Raw genomic sequence first — 24,156 nt, 5'->3', positions numbered from 1 at the left:
TTGATCATGACCTTAAGTGTCTTTAACTGAACAGAGAATTCTCAACATGGTGGTTGTTCTTGAGTGTATGTTTGTGTATTAAATGTCTTTAGAGCCCTTGAAGGTCATAAGAGGTTGATGGATCCCCTGGAACTATGTTATAGGTCACGGTAGGCAACCATGTAGGTGCTAAGAGGAGAAATGGAATGGACCTCTGCAAGAGCTGCTAAAGCTCTTAAACCGTTGTGTCACCTCTTCAACCACTTACTATTAAATTTTAAAACATATATTTTCAGCTTTGTATACACAGAGAGAGAGAGATATATACACATTGTGTATATATCTCTGTGCATGTGTGTGTTTCATTGTTGCATCTTTAAATCTGTCTGAAGCCTTAAAGTGGAGCTTGGTCCTAGCTTTTGTCTGTATCTCATTCAAAATCAGTCAAATCACAAATGGAAAAAGAGATAGTCCATTGAGCTTTCGCATGAGACATGAAAAGACTGCAAAGCTGTTCGGATGATGTCCCGCACTGGGAAGAATGAGGCGGCCAGGTTCCTCCAAGAGTATTAGATGGGAAAAGGGGGCTATAAAAAGTGTCTGCTCGGTTAAAAAAATTCATTGTGTGCTGATAAGCATTCTGAGGCGCTTGAGAAATTGCTCAGTTTAATTTAGCCTAAAACACTACTTAAGCAGATCAATTACTGATCTGGTTTTTATTATGAAGAGATTGTTGAGGAGGAGATTTCCTGTACGGAAGGAAAGGAATGAAAGATTCCAAATTTGTACTGTGTGCAATGGTTTCTTAACGTCTGATAAGGTATTAATACATATCAGTTCTGATTTATTATAAAGATAAATACACAATGCACGAAGTTGACAGAAATAAAAGCGTTTCAGGCAGTAAAACTTCAGGATGTTTGTAAAGCTGCAGTAATGACACAAACTGAGGAACTGATACCTGGGCTGCATTGCAGAAGTTTATTTTCCACAGCAAATAGCAGGAACACATGCATGACAACTCATTAAAATCCAAATCAAAGAAAACTACACGTAGTGCTGATTGAAGGAATGAAACTCATTTTGTGCAGGAGAAGTATATCTAGCTCCTTTGTTCCCTTCATTTTAATTTTATTTTATTTACTCTTTTATGAATGTCTTCATCTATCTTCTCTAATTTCTTACTCAATCCTACACATACACCAGGTTGAAGCTATGATATTCTGAGGTACAGAACTTCAGTAAGTTGGGAACTCAGTGTGAACTGAGCTGGGCAACTTGATTTATACAGCAAAACACACGCTCTTGCACCTGCAAGAAGACTTTTGCCATCCCAGTAAACTCTTCATTGTTTACCCAACTCTCTGCTTTGTGGTTATTTGGCTGGAGCCCCATACGCACTGCCCTGGAACACCTGGCTCTGCTCTTGGCCAGCATATTCTTTGCCGGGAGAATACGGGTTAGATGTGGAAGAGACTGAGTGCATGTGTGTGTGACAGGATAAATCGCTTCCAATTCCCAAGGCAAATAGAAAAGGCTTGGATACACTGGCTTGTTCACAAGCTTATTTTTCCATCTTATTAAAAACAATATTGAGATTGGTGTAATTTTTGTATGTTTCATTGCCATGCACGTTCAAGCACATTCCTCAGTGTCTTTGAAAACTTTACATTTCGTATTTAAACATCTATATTTCCAGCCATTGCAATTTTGCACCCAAGTGATAGACTCGGTGAGGCAGCATGAAGCTGCCGTGAGAACTTGAGGTGAAAATACTCAGTGCTCTGCACAACAAGGGAACATTCCAAGCAGGTTTTTTGTTTGTATTTTGGTTGTTAGGCTTTTTGTTTGTTTGTTTGCTCAGATAAGTTCAACCTATGCTTTCATAGTTGACCTTGAATGTCAACTTTGTATCATTGCTCTGCCACCACCACAAGTATTGGAATTCTAATATTCCAGGCATGTACCGCATGGCCCAGCTCTCAATGGACAAGGGATTCTCTGTGGTCCCTATGGGGTCAAGGAAGCAGGTGTTCTTGTGGTTTAGAGGAACATTACTGGCAACAATGAAATGAATACATGAGAAAAAAACAACCTCGCTGCGAGAACGTGTACAAGTACTGCCAGGGAAGCAGGGAAGATAGTCATAGAAAGGGGAAGGGGAGTCAGAAAGACAACTTAGAAGTTGGTCAAAAGCAAAGGCAAAACAAACAAAAAGAGGTAGATCCGCATGTTTTACATCAGAAGAAAGCTGAAGACGCATCTGAGACTTTTAGCTTCTATGACTGAGCAATTAATGATGTGGTGCATCTAAAGCTATTCAGTACCCTAACTTTAGGGTAAGATGCTTGGGTGCTTTTTTTTTAAAAAAAAAAAAATTCAATTTTACTTATTTAAGTTTTCAGACAAAGGCTGGCATGAAACTTACTCTGTACGTGAGGATGATCTGGAATTTCTGATTTCTCTCCCTCCACCTCCAGAGTGTGAGGATTACAGGCAGAAGTCATCACACTGCTTTATGTAGTACTAGGGATGAAAGTCAGAGCCTAGTGTGCTCTTGGCAGGCATTCAATACATGAGTTCTCTGTTGAGCAGTACCTCCAGCCCAGATGCTTGGAGTAAAGGGGGAAGAGGGGAATAGGAGAGGCAACTCTGAGCTTCAAGTCTGCTGGACTGGGATTGCTCACTGTTCCAGGTAAATAGAGCGGGGTTGATTTATCATCCTTGGGTTGTTTCTCAGCCATGGCCCTCTGGATTAGGTTCTCGTGCAAGAGCTCCTAGTTCCTAGTGGGGATTTTGTTGTTGTTATTGTTGATGATGATGTTTTGCTGTTGTTTGTTTGTGTTGTGTTGTTTTGTTTTGCGCCATTCCTAGCCTCTACCCACTAGAGGTCAGTAGCACCTTTCCCAAAGGTACCAAAAAGTCAATATCTCTAGACTTTTCCAGGTGCTCCCCAGACAGGAACAAAACTGTCTCTGGTTGAAAAGCACTGACAGGCAGCAAAGAGGATGTTACAATTACCTGTCTAGAAATGAGGAGATAGATAAACCTTTAAGTTTATCTGCAGAGACAGTAGTCATGGAAATGTGAAGCTGTGAACTTGTGCAAAGGAAAAAAAACAAAGGATATCGGCATGTGGTCATGTGGTCATGTGGTCATGTGGCTGTTTGTTTCTCTGTTTTGGCAGTTCCAGAGAGTGAGAATTTTTAAGATTTAAAATTTGTCCTTTTATTTTTAAAATGTATTATATATTTTATAAATATATATGTATGTATTTTATCACAACAATTTGTGAAAAAAATAGTCTATGAATTTAAAAATGAGCAATAGGGTGTATGCCTGTATCTCCTTCCTCATGTTCAAATTCATGGCCTCTTTTCCAATAATTTTTGTTTATATATATATATATATATATATATATATGTACATATTCCTAAATACATAGTCATTTACTATAAGACTGTATCTTCTAATAATGCCAGGAATTGCACACATAAAGTCTCACTGATATACCTGTCTAATAATGAGCTGAACTAGGACACCAGTAATAAACATACCAACATTGACCATGACCTAGGGCAGGGGCTGGTGACCAGGAGGCCTCACCCCACACAAAGAACTACAGTCAACGTAGAGCTGAGAGCAGGAGTAATAAAATTACTCCTGGGGATAAATAACTTCCCCAGGCAAGTGCATACTGGTTAATTACCCAAAACCAAATGATTAATCCCAGTCATCTGAAATATTCTCAAGCAGTCTATCATATTTTGAGATATCTTAAAATGTTAATATATATTATTATTGCTATATGCTGGACAAATTGTGGTAACTTCATTGTGTTGACCCCTAACTTTTATTTCTATATCTAGCCCCCTTTGGTCCTAAATTTGCTTTCATGATACTTAAAGCAAGTGTATCACTAAAACTCGAACTTCTTTAATAAATCTGTCTCCAGCTGTCAAAGTTTCAGTTTCCTTGTGTCCCTGTTAAATGCTTTTAATGTCCTCAACTTTCCCCTGTAAGTCACATCTTGAGAATCTGACGTCATGAACATTTTCAATTTAATTGCAATCATTTGAAATATCTTTTTTTTAAGTTATAGAGCAGAGATCTGAACAAGTTCCATGGTTGACCGCTTCAATTTAAGAACAAAATGGGCTGTCATCTTCCAAGTTCCATCATAGCATATATGCTAAAACACTTCAACATTACATTAGGGCTTTCTCAGTCACATTATACATTCCTCCTGCTTATTAGTTTTATACCTTGCATGAACTTTCTGTCAAATTATATTTCATATAACACATTAAGAATTTTAAAATCAGGAATGGAAATACATATTCCTTGCTTTTAAACTGCTTCCTTACTCAGTTTGCTATGGGCACCTGATGGATCCTCATGGATTATGATTTAAGCACTCAACTTGTTCGCTGTTGCTACCACTCTCTTGCCATCTGCACAGCTGGTCAGCGCACACATCACACAAAACCAGCCAACTCATTAAACTACCAAAGCAAACTTTGCTTCAGAGATAACCGCTTTGCATTGCGCTTTGGATGTTTTTCTTCAAAGCTTTCCTATATTTTTATTTGATTTTATGAAATCAATATTGAAAAACCCTAATGAATAGTTTTTTTCTATTTTACTACAGGACTGTATAAATGAGAAAAATTGATATGTAGTATATATAGATAAAATGTCTAACTATAGATACATCATATATGAAAGTCTCATTGATAGTTGCTTCTATCATGGTAATTATGATTGTATTTATGAGATAATATGACTTTCATTAAACACATACACACATAATGGAGATGTAATCAAGGACCAAGAACATTGTCTGCTAGGTGAGCATTCTACTGCTGAGCTCTACTCCTAATTCCTACTATATAATTTTGGAACTACAAAATTAAAACCATAATCTGGGTTAAAAAACAGAAGCAGAAGCAAAACATGGACACTTCATAACTAGATTTGAGGAAAAGATCTGTTCTTTATATAAAATTGAAGATTTATAATAGAGACACAAATTTTCGATGTTTACAAGTAACAGAATTTCTCTAGACGCTTTCATCAATGAAACATTGCTCTGTAGAAAAGTGCAGTAAGAGATGGTAAGTATCTATACACTTATCACCTTGATAGATCCGAAGAACATGTCACATAGGGAAGAAACAGTTGCTGTCTTTCTTAAAGAGGCCTTCATGAATATAAAAGAAGATGATAAATCCAAAAGTCCATTTACCAAAAGATTTAAAAGCTCTATTCAATGGTAAATAAGATTAATACATATAATACATACATAGAAACATACACTTATATAGACATATACATGTTTGTGTGTGTGTGAAAAAGGCCAGAGGCTGATGTTTAATGTCTTCCTCTGTAATTATAACTCTGCTTTCTTGATAGAGAGCCCCTCTTTGGAGCTCATGAGCTGGGCAAGACTTAATAGTTACATTTTCCAGGGATCCACTGTCTTTATCTTCCCAAAGCCAATGTTACAGGTGCTTAGCTACGGCCCCTGGTTAAAAAAAATCCATCCAACAACCTACAACACCCAACAACAAACAACAAAAATCCACGTGTCCTAGGTGTTTATCCTTGTGTGGCAGACAATTTGCAAACAGAGTCATTCCCCATCCTTCTTGGAATTAAATTGTAGTTCTTTGGTAAGATTACTGTGCTAAATAACTATATGCCAGGATAAAATATTTGAGCACTCAGTAGAGGATGTCTCAGGAAGGCAAAAGTCATGTCTTATTAAGCTGCGTGCTTCCGAAAACTTAGCATATAATCAGAAGGTTATGAGTAAATGTCTTAGGCACACAGCTATTACTACTTTTGAAATAGTGGTGAGTTTTATTATGATGAGATCAATGAACTAAAAGGTGGTTGCTATAAATTAGCAAGTGCTAATGCTGCTGCCATGCTGTCTTGTTCAAGCAGATGATCTGTTCATGTTATTAAGGAAGAATAAATGACAGCTAATCTCCTCCTCTTTCTATTTTCCATACTTAAGCACAGAGATTTTCACCATTGGCTCTACTGTCTCTTTGTGCTATGGTTTTGATAAATTCATTGTGTGATCTACTACACTTTATTTGTGTTGGAGACATAAATCCATCTTAACCCTTTCCATCACACATGTGTATCTGCATCAAGTTATTAACATATACTCTGCATCTTGATAATTCTGCTGGATCTTAACTAATATAAAATTGAGCCTATGATCTACAGCCCATTCATTGATTGCCTTCCAAACTATGCATGTAGCACGTTCCATATTTTTACTTGTCTTTTCATTAATGACACTGATTTCCTGTTCAACTATGCTAGAACCCTTTTTATCAAGGATCTATCCACTTTGTTTTAATTATCTTCATTGTGGCAAAGTTTTTTGAGGGAGAGAGCTTATATGTATAATTTATTTTTATTTATTTGTTTTTTAACTGTCTTTTCTCATTTTTCATACCAATCCCAGTTCCCACTCTCTTCCCTTCTTCAGTTCCCTCTACCTTTCCCCCTAACCCCCTCCCAACCCAATCATCAGAGAGGATAAGGCTTCCCATGGGGAGTCAACAAAGTCTAACACATTGCTTCGAGACATGGCCAAAGCCCTGTCCACCATGTCTAGGCTCAGCAAGGTATCCCTCAAAAGGGAATGAGGACCAGGATTTATTCCTATTGCTTATAATGGCAAAGTCGTTTTCAATCAATATTCATAATGATATCTCTAGAATCTGTCTTCTGTGCTTTAAACTTTGAGACCACAGTTAACTTTATCACAAATGATTCATTTAAGCATCAAATTCTTTTAGATGTCAGATCCAAATAACTTGCTTTGTTTTTCCTCACTTCAAAGACTTCATGCTTTTACTATTAATTCAAGTTACATTTTTAATTCCACATGATTGTTATGTGAAGGAAATAGGTTTGGGAGGGTTGTTAACTGTTAACAATTCTCTATGATATTCTAAACATCATCCCATGTAGTAAGGTATCATATACTGTCACTCTATAGAAAAAAAGATGTGGGACATTTTCTCCTGTATTATACTCCTCAAACATAAATACACTTAAAGATGGAAGCAGCTGTTCTTTGGAGAGAATGTGAATTTGAACCACAAACTTTTGGGTGTAACTAGTGTCCTCCTGCTTAAGAAGAGCCAAGTTCATCTTTGTAAAGTGTAAGCTAATAAAGCCTCAACACCCAGAAAATATAAAATAATATTTCAAATACATTTAAACGGCTGAATGTCTTGGCTCAGCTCCTTGTGTTTTTTTTTTTCTTTTCTCTTCTTTTCTTTTCGTCTTTCTTTTTTCTTTCAGAATGTTTCTAACAAAAGCCACTCCTGGACGTCTTGCTGCTGTCTCTAATGCTTTATTTTCTTGTTGGTCTTCAGTGATTTAAAATAGAAATTTAAAAGAAATGTCTCATCAGGTGGGCAGGAATAAGAGTGTATCCTTGAATAAGTCATTGGTGACCTGGATGGATAAAGAGAATATTTCATCTCAGAGAAGTGCAGCAAGAACCTTCTAAGAAGAAAGAGGGTACTGAGTGGCTCTCCGTGCAAAAGTGCTGAGTCCCGGGCAAATTGATTAGAGGAGAGAGTATTGCTCTCAATCAGGTGGAAGACTTAATATCAAATTACAAAGATGGTTATGAAACAGCGAAACGGCAGAATAAGGCCCATGTAGCTAATCATAGGCGTCTGCATTTCTCTTTTTGATTTCTCTTGTCATTTCTCATCTCCATATCTCTCATCGTGCTATATTTAAAGAAAGAACGATCTTTGAGGGTATGAAAAGTCATTTTTCATTATTCACTTCATCCAAAAATTGTTATAAAGATGCAAACAATATTTTATTATTTTCATTTGTTTGTTTTATTTTTTCCCACAGAGACTTTCTCTGTGTAAAGTCCTGCAGCACCACTACCTGACTGTTTTTCTTTATTTTTGTAATCAAATAAGAAAACTTTAAAATAAAATTCAGGTATCAATATTAGAAGACAAATAACTGTCTCTAAAATGATAAAGTTCTAATACTGTTAAATCATTTGTCGGTGTATTTCTAATTATTTTAAAAAATTAAATTAAGTCATACATTAAATATAAAATGACCCTTTTCCTTTAAGACTATAAATTGAAAATTACTAAAGGTATTTCCTGTAATACTTTTGGAGATAATAGGAGGAAGAAAACTTACCACTCACTGAATCAGTACCTAACAGTGTGCTTGTAAAATTTGTTCCAATGAGGTTCAGGGTATCCCATTTAGGAATTTCTTTAGAATTTTTCTAGGATCTTATTTCATCCACTATAAATATCAGATTTGGAGTATGTGAAATTTATACTTGACTATAATCTAGCATTTTTGTGATGGCATTGGCCTCATCTTTCCATAGTTGCTTGGATGATTGAAGCCCATGCCAGTGTGAACAGAGGCTTTCCATGATTGATGTTTCATTTCCCTACCCAGTTGATCCCTCGCCTCGCTTCTCTGCTCCTTGAGGATTTATTCTCTGACAAGATATGAACTGGAAACGGTTCACTGTAAGACCTCCAAGGTGTAATTTGCTAGGTGAAGAGGACTGCGCAGGTCTAAAGCTATTCCAACTAAGACTTTACTCTTACTGAGAAAATGAGTTGTCAGCCACCCTCCACAGCTGCCCAGAATGCAGAAGAAGGGAGTGTCTGCATCCCTCTGATAAAGCTCTCACCCAAACATTTTCCTGTGTTCTGTAAGAGATTAAGGATGTGGATGGCTGATTCAGGTCTGGGATCCAAGCACCCTCAAAGGTAGGGCCATTTTAGTTTAAGGGCAGCTTGGTCAACATAGTGCCAGGCTAGACAGAGATATGTGGATGGCTGATTCAGGTCTGGAATCCAAGCACCCTCAAAGATAGGACCATTTTAGTTAAAGGAAAGCTTGGTCAACATAGTGCCAGGCTAGGCAGGGATATACTGTAAGACTATGTCTCACAAAAGCAACTAAACAAACTAAATCTTTGAGTGGCCACATCATTCTTCAACTGCCTTAACTGCACCAAAGCCCACTTAACCAACTCCGTGAATCAAAGGTCTCTAAGGGAGAATGGTGATGTGGTATTCCCTCTGTATGCTGTGATTAGCATTAATGAATAAAGAAACTGCTTTGGACCTATAGCAGGGCAAAACATACTTAGGCAGGGAAAACTAAACGGAATACTGGGTGGAAGAAGGTGGAGTCAGAGAGAAGCCATGTAGCACCACCAGAGCCAGATGGAACATTAACTGTTAAGTCACAGTCTCATGGCGATACACAGATTAATAGAAATGGGTTAAATTAATATGTAAGAGTCAGCCAATAAGAAGCTAGAACTAATGGGCCAAGTTGTGATTTAATTAATACAGTTTCTGTGTGATTATTTCAGTTCTGGGTAGCCGGGATGAACAAGTGGCCTTCTTTCAACATAATGATTACATCCCCAGCATTCATTAATTTTGTTTTGCTTTAGTATTACTGAACTGGTAAGAGAAAAACGAGAGAAGAGAATCAGGCTGAAACAGTGGTAGCCATTAATTATCTTTTAAATTGACAAGTTTAAGATGAAGGGTGGATTTCAAGGAAAGGGTAGCAGAATCAAAATGGAGTGTTCTACAGATTCCATGGGCACAGGCATAATAATAATAAAAAAGGCAACCAATACACTGCTGAAAATTATACTAACAACGTCTTTCCCTTTTTCTCCTTATTTCCTTCATCCTTACCTCCTCTTTCTTTGTTCTTCCTTCTCTCCCTCGTTCTTTTCTGAGTATCAGTCTTGAATATGTATGAACAAATCCTGGAATTTGGTAATGTACATGATTGTATGAAGGTATTTCAAGCAGAATAATCTAATTTTGTCTATAAATGTACACTCCCACTCTACTTTAATGACTGACAGGGGTGTTCCATTGATGAATGATTTCTATATTTTCAAGTTAAGTATTTCTCCTGAAGCTCTGTAATCAGTGAGTAACATTTATTTTCAGTGCTTGAGTCTACTGTAGTTAAATAAGTTAAATTAAAGGATAATGGTGCCAAAATGTCCTCCATTACTGTTTCTGTTTGGCATTTCAAATTTACAAATGAATTACCAACTCTCTTGTTTAATTTAGGGCAACAGTTTTACATATAAAAGTGTATGTGTGTGCTTGTGTGTGTGGCAGCAGGTGCATGCATAGCAGAGAGGGGAAGAAGGAGAGAAAAGGAGAGATGGGAGAGGAGAGAGAGAGAGCGCGCCAAGATTCATAGGGTGATAGGGTGATAATGATCACAGCATCTTAGCAGCAACAGAGCCTATATTAAATATGCTTTCTTGCACGGAAAACATCCATTCCAAGCAAGTCTAAGATACCTCCAACATAATATGTTAGTGCCATTTGCACTTGGCTGTCCAGCGGAACATGGATGCAAGGCCAGTTATACTGCTGATGAAACTACATACTTCAGACACAGAGATTGAAGGAATTGAGCTGGAACTGACCTGAGCTATCATCTGTGAGTACCGGTTCTCATAGAACAGTTCTTGTAAGCTGCCAAAAGAGAAAAACCAAAGAATAGTTTGACCCTTCGCAAAGAGTGCAGAACACAGGGATGTCCAGTCTGGCTAAATATCACCAACTGAGCAATAGTGGTACGTTCATCTTGAGCAGTAACCAAGAGCTATTTAATTCTACTTAAGGCATTCTGGAGAACAGGGAGTTCAAGCCTTGTATTGCACACCTAGCTAACTAAACATGGCTACAGAGGTCACCGACTCTAGCGATAAACTTAGTACTGCCATTTTCCGAAACCAAAATAATTTCTAACTTTAAAAATATCCTTATACTCACACATGACATAAGTATATCTCTTACCCTTCAGCAAAGAACCTTCTTTTAGCAACAAATTGACACAATTACAAAGGTTCAAAGATTGTTAAAATGCAGAGAACATATTACAGTGATGTGCTCAACTCTAATTGGCAACAACTGCATTGAAAACACTTACTCCTGAGGCTCAGAGACGATTGTGGAAGGTGCAGGGGAAAGAAGCTAGATTGTAAGAACCAGAGGACCAGGATGTCTTCTGGAAATAGTGTGTTTTAGACATGACAGGGAAGCTGCATACATGAAACCTCAATAGTAAAATGCTTTCTGAAGCAAGGCTGGTATAATGAGAATGTCTATTGGTCTGTTAATGAGGTCCGGGGATACTTCATAGTTCTCACCTTCAATGAAGTGCTACAGACAATAAAAGGCTGCCGTGGGAGAGATAAGTAGTTTTCTCTAGTTAAAATCCTCCAATAAGGTATCCAGTCCCAAGGAGTCAGTTGCAAACACATGTCCACACTAGCAACATTAAATGGACTCACAGGACTGTAGATGGATAGACATATAATAGATGTATGTAATAAAGAAAATAAGGCCATGAAATTGAGAAAAAGAAAAAAAATGGGGTACTGAAGAAAGTGGAAGGGAGAGATAGTGGGATGCCATGATGTAAATACAGTACTCATGTATAAAATTTTGAATAATTTAGATAAATGGAATTACAGCCACAGCTTTCTGAGAAACATTGGTTAGAGATGAAAACAGTTTTCAGGGTGTTTCATGATAGTTTTTAACTATGTATTTTTCCTTCTTTTTGAACTTATCTTTAAAAGATTTGTCTCACAAGGTCACTATTGTTTTAAATTTTCTCCAATTACTTGTAGATACTTTTTCACTGTCTGTCAAGATTGAACACGTATGTAAAAGGTTTTCAATGAGGGACCATAGGCCTTCAGTAAGACCAAAGCACTTTTTTGGGAATGCAGAATTTCCACTTCCCTCCCAAAGATACTAACTTGAGAATTTGATGGGAAAGCCAAACAGAAATTTTTGCAAGCTTGCCTCATTATTCTGGCTAAAATTTGAGAATGATTTTAGAGTTTCAGATGCAGTCATTGGACATACTGTGACCAAAAGTGCTTTGGTTAAAACTTGTGTGATTTTTGTTTTATTTGATTTTGTTTTAGTTGGTTTCTTAATCTCTGCCTATGATTTCCTTCTGCTACCGATAAGACAATATGTATCATTATCCTGAAAGTGCTGAGCACTGTGGAAGATGGAAGACCCTGGGTCATTTCGCTTTGATAAAATATTTTCTAGTTGTACTGTGTTTCTAAAGGGAAAAAATTACTGACATTAAACCCAATCAAAACTTTTAAGTTAACTTTCTAAGGTTGGCAACGATATTAAGACGTTTTTAATTAAATTTTATGTCATGACGAAACAAAGAAATAAATTCTAAAAACTGACTGCTGGAGATAATGAAAAAATATTGATATAAAACCTAGGTATTAAAGTAAATTTGAATATCAACATATTATGAAAACTACACATTTTAATTTAGGTGTATTGCCTTAAAATATATACATGTAGATTTCACTGCCTACTTTACAACTTGATTTATATTCCATCTGGGTAGGTGTTTGGATTTAATTGTTTATTTTAATATATGTTATCTCGATCAAGTTCCATTTTGCTTTTTTTATTTTATGTATTTCCATTTCTATCCACCTCATTCTCTTCTGACCACTGCTCTCATGGAAGTTTAGTACTCCCCATAGAAAAACGGCCTCTTTACTTTTTCTAATAATCCACTGGATCACAAACTATTAAGGTCAGAAAGAAATAGAGAGAATTTGGTGGTTGGAAAGAAAATGGCCCCCGTAGAATCATAGGAAGTGGCACTATTAGGAGGTGTGGCCTTGTTGAAGTTGGTTTGGCAGTCTTGGAGGAAGTGTGTCACTGGGGGTGGGCTTTAAGGTCTCAGATGCTCAAGCCAGAACCAGTGTGGGATTCTCTTCCTGCTGCCTGCTGGGTGGTCTGGGTGTAAAACCTTCAGCTCCTTCTCCATCATCATGTCTAACTGAATGCCACCATGCTTCCCACAATGATGATAAAGGACCAGACCTCCTAAACTGTAAGCCAGCCCCAAGTAAGTGTCAATTGTGTATCCATTGACCTTAGGCTTTTTCAACATCTCATTTTTTCCCCATCATATGATAGAGAGTACCATCTTAGTGTCTCTCAGTTTGATGCTACATGCAACTTAAAGTGTGTGCCCACAAATTTCATAGCTAGTATATACTTTGCAGATTCTAGTGATTTTGAGCATTTTTATTGTATCAATATTTCATTTGAAAATTTACATTTGAAAAATGTCATCTCTTACCTATTACAGAACCAGTGTTTTGCCTTGTTTTATCCCTTCTGAACTTTTTGACTAGTGTGTATATTTTGTATACTAATGTCTTATCAGCTATATGACTTACAAGATCCCTGATAGTTTGTAGATTGTCTGCACACTAGCATAAGTTCTGACTGCAGTGTAGAAATCATACAGGACTCTCTGTATTTTTGTTGTGATATTGAAGTCAAGTCCAAACAGTAATTTGTCAGAGCAGTGCTGTGTACTATTTTTTCTCCCTTAGTAACTTTATAGTGTAAGTTCCTGGATTGGAATATTTAATTCATTTTTGTTGATATTCTCATAAGATTACTAAAAGAGAGTCCAATTTTGTTCTTTTGTATAGTCAGTTTTTCTATCAGCATTACTGAAGTTATTTTTTTATGATGAATTTAAATTTTCATGGTATCCCTCTTAGGGTCCTCCTTGTTATCTAGCTTCTCTGAAGCTGTGGTTTCTAGTCTAGTTGTCCTTTGTTTTACATCCAATATTAACTTATTTTTGAATATATACCTTGTTTGTCTTTCTGAGTCTGAGTTACCTCACTTCGAATGGTTTTCCTAAGAGGGACACATGGATCACCCTGGAAAGAAGAATTAGATGTGATCTCTTGGTAAACTGAGGACAAGCGGGGAAGTAAAGGTCAGAGGAATGGGATGAGAACAAGAGGAAATGGGGTGATCAAGGGGGTGAGGGACAGAGGGGGGCAATTAAAGAGATATCTTGATAGAGAGAATCATTATAGTGTTAGGGAGAAAGCTGGTGCTAGGGAAATTCTCAAGAATCCACAAGGACGACCATAGCTAAGACTCATAACAAGAGTAGAGAGGATGCCTGAACCGGCCTTCCCCTGTAATCAGATTAGTGAATACCCCATCTTTCATCATAGAGTTTTCATCCAATAACTAATGGAAACAGATGCAGAGATCCACAACCAAACACCTGGCCAAGCTCTGGGAATACAGTTGAAGAGAGAGAGAAGGGAATATTTGAACAAGGGAGGTCAAGATCATGATGAAGAAATCTACAGAGACACTGAATCAAGCTCGTGGAAACTCGTGAACTCTAGGCAGATATCTGTGGAGCCTCCCTAGACCTGAACTAGGCCTTCTGTATGTGGGAGTCAGTGGTGAAGCTTGATCTATCTGAGGGACCCCTGGCAATAGAACCAGGATCTATCCCTGGTGCATGTGCTAGCTTGTTGGAGCCCATTCCCTATGGTGGGATGCTGTGCTCAGCTTTAGTGTGGGGGAAGTTGCTTGGTCCTGTCCCAACATAATATATCAAACTTTGTTGATGCCCCATGGGAGCACTTTCCCTTGTTCAGGGAAGTAGATGGAAGGTGGGCTGGGAGGGATGTGAGGGGCAGGCAGGAGGAGGGGTGGGAGGGAAAACTGTGGTTGGAATGTAATATTATGGTAGAAAATCACCACACAAAAACTTGTAATGATAATACATTAATAAGTGATCTGAAAAAGAAATCAGAACAACCTTGCAACTTACAAAAGTAATACAGCAATTACCTTGGATATATTTAAGCAATGAAGTAAAAGGCCCTTCATGAAATTTCAATACTTAGATAAAAACGATTAAAAACATCAAGCAGAATGGCCAGATATTCCATGTTAATTCGTTGGTAAGTTACTGGTGATAAAATTGCTGTACATTCAAAAGGAATGAATAGAGTCAACATATTTCTTACAAAAAATTGGTTGTCATTCTTTAAAAAGTGTTATACTAAAATTCTTAAGAAACCAGGCACACACACACACATATGCATGCATGCACACACGCGTGCAAAACAACCAAACTAAAAAACAGAAACAAACAAACAAAACAAACAACGAAAAGATATCCCATATACTTAGGACTAGCATGAAAAATTATGATACCATCTGATTCCAAATTGTGTTACAAATACAAGACTGTAGTAAATAAAACACATGATATTAACAAAACATATAGATATATATCCAGATCAGAATAAAAAATTCAGAAATGCAAACACAAACTCTCAATTGATTTATGAAAAAAAAAATCACTGCCAAGGGCAGGCACACACACACACACACACACACACACACACACACACCACCTAATTTGTATTTCTATCACAGTTATGTGTAATTTTTTTTTCAAAAATTGAACATTTAGTGTCATTTTATGCTGGAGTCGACAGTAAGAGGAGAACAAAATGGACACACATAATCACCAAAATACTAAGAAAAAGAAAATTCTTGTCTGAATAAGAAATCCTGTTTTTTCTTTCTGTGTCACTAGATTTCTTAATTTTCTCCAAATTAAGTCCCACTGCTACAAAATTCCCCTTTTTTCTACCACCTGCCTTTAGGCATACACTTTTCATATTCCATCTTGATAAAGACACTAATATATTAAATCATGGAAATATTTCAAACTTTGTGCCTTTTTTTGGTTCATTAATTTCACCTTGCTGACTGAAGGACATGATAAGATGGATAAGAAATATACAGGGCTTAGCTTTAATTCTATTACATGCAACCACAGGACATACAGGCTTGGTCATTCTTTTTATTATAATATAAAAATATTATTACCCGCCTATTACATCATCGATATTTTATGAATTTTTTATAGTGTGATAGTTCTTGCTTTGGTATAATAAATCCTGTGAGTTGAAAGCAGTAGTCCCACACTCAGAGAAAGCACAATTGCATGCAGATATGCACATATCTATGGCCGCACAGCAAGCAAATGATAGAATTCAGTATGAGGAATCCTATACCAAGGCTCACACTTTTCCTGTTCCCTATGGTACTTCTCTAGTGTTTTTGAAACAAAATGCAGTTTATAATTAAGCTTCTTATTAGAGTATTAGGGGAAATTCTACAATTTCTCTGAGAAAAATGGTTGGAAGATTAGAGGTCTTTCTATAGGTAAGACAGCATATATTGACCCACGGAGCACATAATCCTGAGGAAGTATATGATGTGAAATGTGGTTGAAAAATGAGATGTTCTTTTCAGATATTGGAAATATAAGAATGAACCTGAAGATAATAAATGCAGATTTTATAAGCCACTACCTGAGGGTTTGCATGGTAGTTCAACTTGCAGCAGCACTCATGTCTGAGCTTGAAGACATTGGCTTAGTTTTTTGAACCATGTGGTAGGAGGAATGAGCCAACACCCCAAGTTGTACTTGACCTCCGTAAGTGCATGGTAGTACAGATGTAATTAAGAAAATTAACTGCAAATATAGTTTAAATTGTTGATATAAGAAACCCACAATGGAGCTTGAAACATCTAGAGAACAGGGCCTGAATGCTTGATTTTTCTCACTAAAGTCAACATTAGTATAATAAGCCTTAATAAATAAGTGAATACTCTGGAATTGGATATATATATATATATATATATATATATATATATATATATATAATACTACCACAACTAATATTGAAATTCTAATAAAATTTCTGAGGCTGAGACTTCATTTCTTTGAAATGTTCTAATGATCTCAACAGTGGACAAACTACCTTGTCATTTATGGAGACATTGACTGGGGTCATGTTGCCATTTTTGTATTTAAAAAAAGTAAGAAAAGGATTATGATTCTGTAAGTTTGTAAGAATCAGTTGCAAATCCTTCATCATTAGTCTTAGAAGAGACTTAATGTGTTTGATTTCCTGCTGTGTGTCAGAAATACCATCTGTGCAGAAGAATTCAGTAATATTTTCATAATTGTTCTCACTGATTGTGTTACATATAAATTCAGCTTGAATTTCTAGTTTGTTATTATTTCTTAGCATATCTTATACGGATTAATTATTTTAATCATCTTAGAATAACTTGAAACTGTCATTTAAATTAGTACAAATTTTCCTAAATTCGATTAGCTCCCACTGGTCCTGTGATAGTTTTATTGAGTTTGTATTATTCTGACATTATAAGACCATGGGAATCTCAAATCTTATCTAAGTGGCTGAATATTTAATCAGATTCCCCCTTTTTTGTCCATTTATCTTGAGATATTAAGAATAAAAATGAGAGCTACACAAAGTATTGAAACTCTCATGAAGCTTCCTCTACTAATAGGAAACATAAGAAGGAAGAGAAAAATAGAGGGATATCAGATTTTTTTTATCATTTTATTGAGTTTGTTCTTTGTCAATTTCATATATGTATGCAGTACACTCTAATTATTATATGCCAACTCTCTTTATATCTTTCATGTTTATTACCACCATTTCCTTTTCAAAGAGGATTCCGGTTGAGAGAATTAAGCCACGATTCTACCTTTCTGTGGAGTGAGGCTAAGAAATCATTATTAGTATAGTTTCTTTGAGAGCATGGTGTGGCATTTAATACTTAAAAATAGTAATGACCTTAAGTTTAAAGTAAAACCAGGAAAGATGTAATATCCAATTTCAAAAACATTTGTTGGAAAGATTATATATCCAGTTCTCACCAGTCAAATGTGCTATAATACTGCTCGCCAAAGAAAGCAGGGTTGCGGAGGTTCTAAGCTGCTTTGGAACTCTTGGAGTCCACAGCCGTGGGAGAGCAGATAGAAAGATAAACTGGAACAGGAAGCTGAATGGCTCTTCAGAGAGTATCTGATTTGTTTGGAACCTGGGCCAGTCTATTAGACCCCCATGTGAATCGTAAATTATTGCTCGGGAAAGGCAGGTGGCAACCCCAAATGTAACTCTCTCACTGCAGAATTTTTCCTAAAGGCACATCTGAACTCGAGTTCTAGCTATGAAAAGAAGAATTTCAAAGCTAGAACAGTATTTGTAAAGAAAAACATCAGACATTTGAAACCTGCTCTTTACAGTGATAGGAATTCTGTCTGATATTTTATGTTTTCACAAACCTAAATTATGTAAACAAAAGAAGTTCATGACATTAAAACTGTATATTAACCTTGCAAAGCGAGGTTTGCTTCTGTTACTTTGCTTCTGTTAGTTCCATGTCTCCAAAGTACTAATGTACTTAAAGTTTTTTTCCCTAATTATGATCTGTGTTTCAATGTACTGTTGCTTGTATAATGCTGGAAGTATGTGCTTGTTATTTTTAACTGTTCTTTCACAAATGTGCTAGATAAACATAGAAAAATCTGTTAATCTCTATGTCTTCAATTTACTATTTTGAAATCCTTACCCAGAGAAACCTAGGCATGTGTAAAAGCTTAAAAATCCCAAAGAACCACATACCAGCGTTTGCTGGTCATGACAATATCTTTAATTTCATTATGATCTTGTAAATCTATACTCAAAAACTAAAAACATCAGGGTGGCAACATGGAAATTGTTTATTTAGCCACCATCTTCAATGAGGAACAGATAAATGTGAAAAAATATAAGAGCTTACAGAACAGATTGTTGAGTCGTATGACAAACGCTATCTTTGGGACATGTCAAGCCCCCCACGTTCTTGAATTCCTCACAACTGAGGTTACCTAGTGAGAGCTGCGCACAAAGTTGGGCACCACAACACTGTGTAAAGGGAAAAAGGGCTTCTGGGGCTCTGGTCGCCAATTGCTTCAGAACTGTAACCACTGGTAAAGTGTCCATTTTCCAATAACTCTCCACTCTTGTTCATGGAAACACTCATCAGTTGGACATGCATGCATGCTTGTGCACGCCTGAACACACACACACACACACACACACACACACACACACACACACACACACACACAAATGTAGAAGAGGGATTTATTAAGAACAAGGGGTTACTTTATGGGAGAAAGGGAGAGGGAGATTAAAAACAGTAATGAGTGAACTCTTCTAAAATTAATTTTAGACGTAAAAAATAAAAGAGGAGGAAAATATGAAATTGTACTGGTATTAATTTTCTGACTGGATGGTTACTCAGCTTTCCGTCACTACAACAAAATACCCAGGATGATTTGTTGATGTGGGAGTCCCCTCTGTATGTTGCTTGTATTGGTTAATGAATAAAGAAACTGCTTTACCCTGATAGGGCAGTACTTAGGTAGGCGGAGAAGGGATTGCATTGAATCTACAGATTGCTTTAGGTAGGACTGCCATTTTTACTGTGTTGATCCTTCCTATACAAGAGCATGGGAGATCTTTCCATTTTCTGCTATCTTCTTCAATTTTATTCTTCAAAAAATTAAAGATCCTGTCGAACAGGTTTTTTACTTCTTTGGTTAGTGTTACCCCAAGATATTTTTGGTTTTGTGGTTATTGTGAAGGGTGTTGTTTCTCTGTTTCTTTCTTAGCTTCTTTATCATTTGTATATAGGAAGACTACACTTTCAGGGTCAATTTCTATAGTTTGTTACTAGAAATATCTTTTGGGCCCTAGATACATTTTAAAGTACCTAGTCAAAGTGCTTGTCCAAGAATCAAAATAGAGTAGATTCTAACACATTCTATTATCTCCCAAAACAAAACAAAACAAAGTAAAACAAAGCAAAAAACAAAACAAAACAAAACAAAAAAACCCTGAGGGTCAATGATTTAACATATGGGCCTTTGAGGATGACCTTAAACTTCCAAATAATACAGACACTATCCAAACATTAATACAGAAATAGCTCTTTGGTAGGTGTAAATTATTTTTTTTCACTGACTAATGTAATTAGTTAATTGAGTTAGAGTATACTGCCAGAAAATAAATCTTTGCTTCTTTCTGAGGTATTTTCTCACTTAAAAACATAAGTAAATAAATGGTGAAAGGGGTAGTAAAGATAAATTCATCTCAAATGCACCCCAGAATGTTTCACTCCTCCATCACTGTTGTAGTAAATTAGTCAGTTCTTAAAGACAAAGGAAGTGATGTTAAGCATTGAGGAACTCCACAGCAGTGGGGGAGAGCCAATCAACTGATAGTTTAGAAGATGTTACCAGGCATGTGTGTGAAAATCAAAATCCAGAGGTCAGCAGCACTTCACAACTATCTCGAGACCGCTTTTTTCTTTAATTCTCTCATATCTGAGGAATCTCAATGGTGTTGTAGAAATGATTACAGCATATGATACTATTTAACAGCCTGATTTCCTGCATTAGAATTGCTGGTCTGTCATTTCATCTTACCCTTTAATATAGTACAAAATTCCCAAAACCAGTCATGCAGATTTCAGTCTTGTTTTTGAACTCTTCCATACTTCGTACAACTTTTTGTAAGATAGTTATGTCTTGCCTAGGGCATTATCTAAACCATGATGCTCCAACTGTGTTTGCATGACTATTTGTACCAGTGTCCCCTGTAAACATCTTGAAAATGCTGCAGCAGAGGACATGATCTGTCACTGTAACACACTTGTGGTATGTGTGTGTGTGTGTGTGTGTGTGTGTGTGTGTGTGTATTCTTGCAGATGCCAGAAAACAATCTCATGTACTGATCTCAAGAACTGTCTTCCTTGTTTGGTGAGACAGAATCTTTCACAGACCACACATTCATCAGTAGGCAACAGCTGTGGACCGTGAACTGTAGGAATCCAACTGTGTGAAGAAATATGTCCAGGTTTTTGCTACATTAACTAATTAGTTGTTAATCCACATTCATAAAGGGAGTAGGGAAGAAGAAATGGGGGTTAGATAACGTATTCTGTGTAAATATATGGGTGTAAGTTCTCACATTCTTTACTGAGTTGACTATACTTTACTGTAATTTTTAGATACATTTTATACAATAGCATGGGGGAAGAGTTCATAGACAACATGAACAATGAAATGCAGGCTGAGGCAGGGGCAGGATAATACAGATTTGAGGACAGCATGAGTCTCATAGTAAGATCTGTCTCAAACTTCAGAATAAATTGCTTTGAGTTAGAAATTATAACAAGCCCAATATGGTGATGAAATATTGTCTATCTGCATTACTTTGCTACACTTTTCAGCAAATATTGAAAAATGTATACAAATTAATAAAAATAAAATTAAATGTAGTGCTTAAGGTTCCACTCTGGACCTACAGAGTTAGAACTAGCATTTTAACAAAAGATTACGATGATTCTAGTGAATATTAAAGTGTGAGAAGCCATGAACTAAGAGGCATTCCTTTAGTTTCAGAGAAAGGTATTCTCTGACAACAGGAGATTTTCCTTGTTAGTACTTTTGTTAAATGAGTTTATTACATTCCTGTTTCTCCTTCTCCTTCTCCTTTCCCCTACTTTCTTCTTTGTTCTTTCCCTCTCTTTTCCTTTTCCTCTTGCCCCTATTTCTCAATAACATTCTATTCTTTGAGTATTATTGGTTCTAACAGAATTTTAAACAGAAATATGTTATATTCACTGATGTTTCTTTTCTTTTCTTTTTTTTTTGCAGTTTTTCTACTCTTCTTGACCTTACCTCCTTTTATTATTCCTCACCAGTGAAAGTGAGGTTTTAAATTGTAATTCGTGTCAAGCCTGGTGACACAACCCCATAATCCCAGCACTCAGAGAGCTGCATCAAGAGGATTAGGATTTCAAAGATAGCCAGGTTTATCTGGGAGACCTTGTCTCTGATTAATTGATTAAATTGCCTCTCCACATACCATTCATGTTACACTTACCATTGCTTACAAGATTCAGCTACACTGGCTTCATTTCTGTTAGTTAAATACAACAAAGAAGTCCATATCTATGGAATTTGTCCTTTCTTTTCTTCTGCATACGACATTACAGTGGTTTGTTCATTTCTGTGTATCATAGCTAAAACTCCTCCGATCATCTCTGAAATGTCAATCTATGAACACATCTTCTTTGCAAGTAGAAAACATTTAAAATAATTATTTTAGAAACTATATGCAATATTAGGCCAAAGTATGCACTTGAATCTACAATCACTATTTGTGGGTAGAGAACTTTGCATGCATTCTTATCCCTGTAACATATAATACTATTTGAACCCTGGACAAAGCCCTTTGTGTTAAAATATTAAAAAAATAAATTGATCATTTATTTTCCTTCTCTTATATTATCTCCATAATTTCAGTTTATTAATAATTAGCATCCTAAGCAATACTATACTCATTTATTTTTCAAAACACTAGTAATATGACTTAAAAATCCAACAAGCAAACATAAATCAGTCTCAGATTTCCGGGATGTTCATGACTAGAAGAGATTGACAAGCATAATGATAGATTATTGTAAGTGAGTGGGATTTTAATAGAAGAGGTCATTTTATACTGAGAAATTAAGTCAAAAGCTTTTATGAAAGGATTTGATTTATTAGTGAGATGATGACTCCTTGTGGTTATATATTTTGACATTATTCTAATCATGGAAGAAATCCACTGCCTTTAAGTTGAACTGAGAAAGGACACATAGAAAATGCCACAACCCACACATTACCAGAAGTATTCCCTAAGTAATGGAGAGGATCAAATTGAATATATATATATATGAATAACCTTGCTGGAGGTTTGTTGGATAAGAGGCTGCTTGCAGCGTAAACATAATTTTTTAATGTTCTAGGAGCTCCAATGATTATATGATTGATCTATACTTTCCGAGCATGAATAAATGAAAACAAAACCCCAATGTGAAAAATCATAAAATATTAATGTTTAAAGGCACAGTTAGCTCTGACATGGTGGGTCAATGAAAGAGTTATTTCACAGAGCAATATGGCCCCAAATTCTATCCATCAAATTATGAAGAAGACAATTCTGTGAAAGACATAATGTACAAGAGATATTTTTCACCCACAATAAAAATGTTTTTGTTTGAAATCATGGGAATATGGATGCATCATATTAGAAAAAAGTCATTATTTAGAGAATTTCACACATGTATACAATGAAATATAAGCATCCACCCTCAATTTTTCCTTCAGTTGCCTCCTAATACCTTCTGACATATTTTCTCACACCTTCATTTCTTATCATTTTCCTGTTTTTCCTTCTCACCCTCTTTGTTCTTTTCTGTGTTTCTTTTGTTGAAAACTTGCTTTGTAGAATATTTTCTGGTAATGGTTTTCCTTCCCAGAACTATTCTGAGACACTCCCTACCCTCTTTCCCATCTAGATCCACACACTTTCTATCTCTCTTTGGAAAACAAATAGGCAGCTAAATAATTAATAATAATAATAATAATATAATAATAATAATAATAATAGATAAAACAAAAATAAACTGGGATAGGCCAAAATAAACAAATAAAAGAACAAGAGTCAAAGAAAAAACAAAAAAAACCACATAAAGACAGAGAGTCACACACAGTCACAGACACAGAATTCCCACAGAAACACAAAACGGGAAGCCATGCTATATCAACTAAAGAAATGAAAGCTAAAAATAAAATAATAATAAGCCCTGACAAATCGGTATAGCACAAAGAACCTCTAAAAAATGACATTGATTTTTTTTTGTGTGTGTGTGTTGGCTATCTACTGCTGAGTATTGGGCCTGCCCTTGAGAGTGGTATGTATTTGCAGCTAGATTTAGTTGTACAAAACTAAGTTTTTATTTGTGAGTGGCAATCAATTGAAGATATCATCTGGGTCAGGAACAAGGTCTTGTGTCCACTTAGTCTTTCAGGACTGGAACCCCCAGCAGTTCAGATCCATACGGGCCCTGTGTTTGCTATCACAGCCTCTGTTAGGTAATATGTGTGTCTATCTTGCAGTGTTTAGAAGACCTTGATTCTTGGTGTTCTAATTCTTACCATCGTTGCTCTCGCTCTACTGCAGTGTTCCTTTAACTCTGAGGGAAAATATTGGATGATGACATGTCATTTATGACTGAGCATAAAGGTCTCAGTCTTTGCACATTGTTCAATTGTAGGTCTCTGTATTTGTTCAGTATTGCAAGAGTAAGGTTCTTCAATGATGTCTAAGAAAGACAGTGATCTACAAATATTGCAGGACGTTGTTAGGATTCTTTTTATTGCACCTTTCCTTTAGCAAACAGTAGTATTTGGTTTTCCTCTAAGTCCCTGACCAATCTGAGCCTAAGTACTTGACCAGTACTTAGTACAGCTGTGTCA

The 24,156-nt window shown here is 36.2% G+C and overlaps 1 long non-coding RNA gene and 1 pseudogene across 2 annotated transcripts in view; both read left to right on the top strand.

The window, feature by feature from the left end:
- Positions 1–24,156, top strand: part of LOC125394143 (uncharacterized) — a 176,013-nt gene that overhangs the window by 13,721 nt on the left and 138,136 nt on the right. The gene's annotated exons all lie outside the window — the stretch shown is intronic.
- Positions 19,482–19,573, top strand: LOC146890098 (small nucleolar RNA U3; annotated as a pseudogene).

Source organism: Myodes glareolus, chromosome 20, assembly GCF_982192425.1.
Source record: "Myodes glareolus chromosome 20, mMyoGla1.1, whole genome shotgun sequence".
NCBI lineage: Eukaryota > Metazoa > Chordata > Mammalia > Rodentia > Cricetidae > Myodes > Myodes glareolus.
The sequence above is the reverse complement of the archived record's forward strand: the minus strand, read 5'-3'. Positions and strand labels throughout refer to the sequence as shown.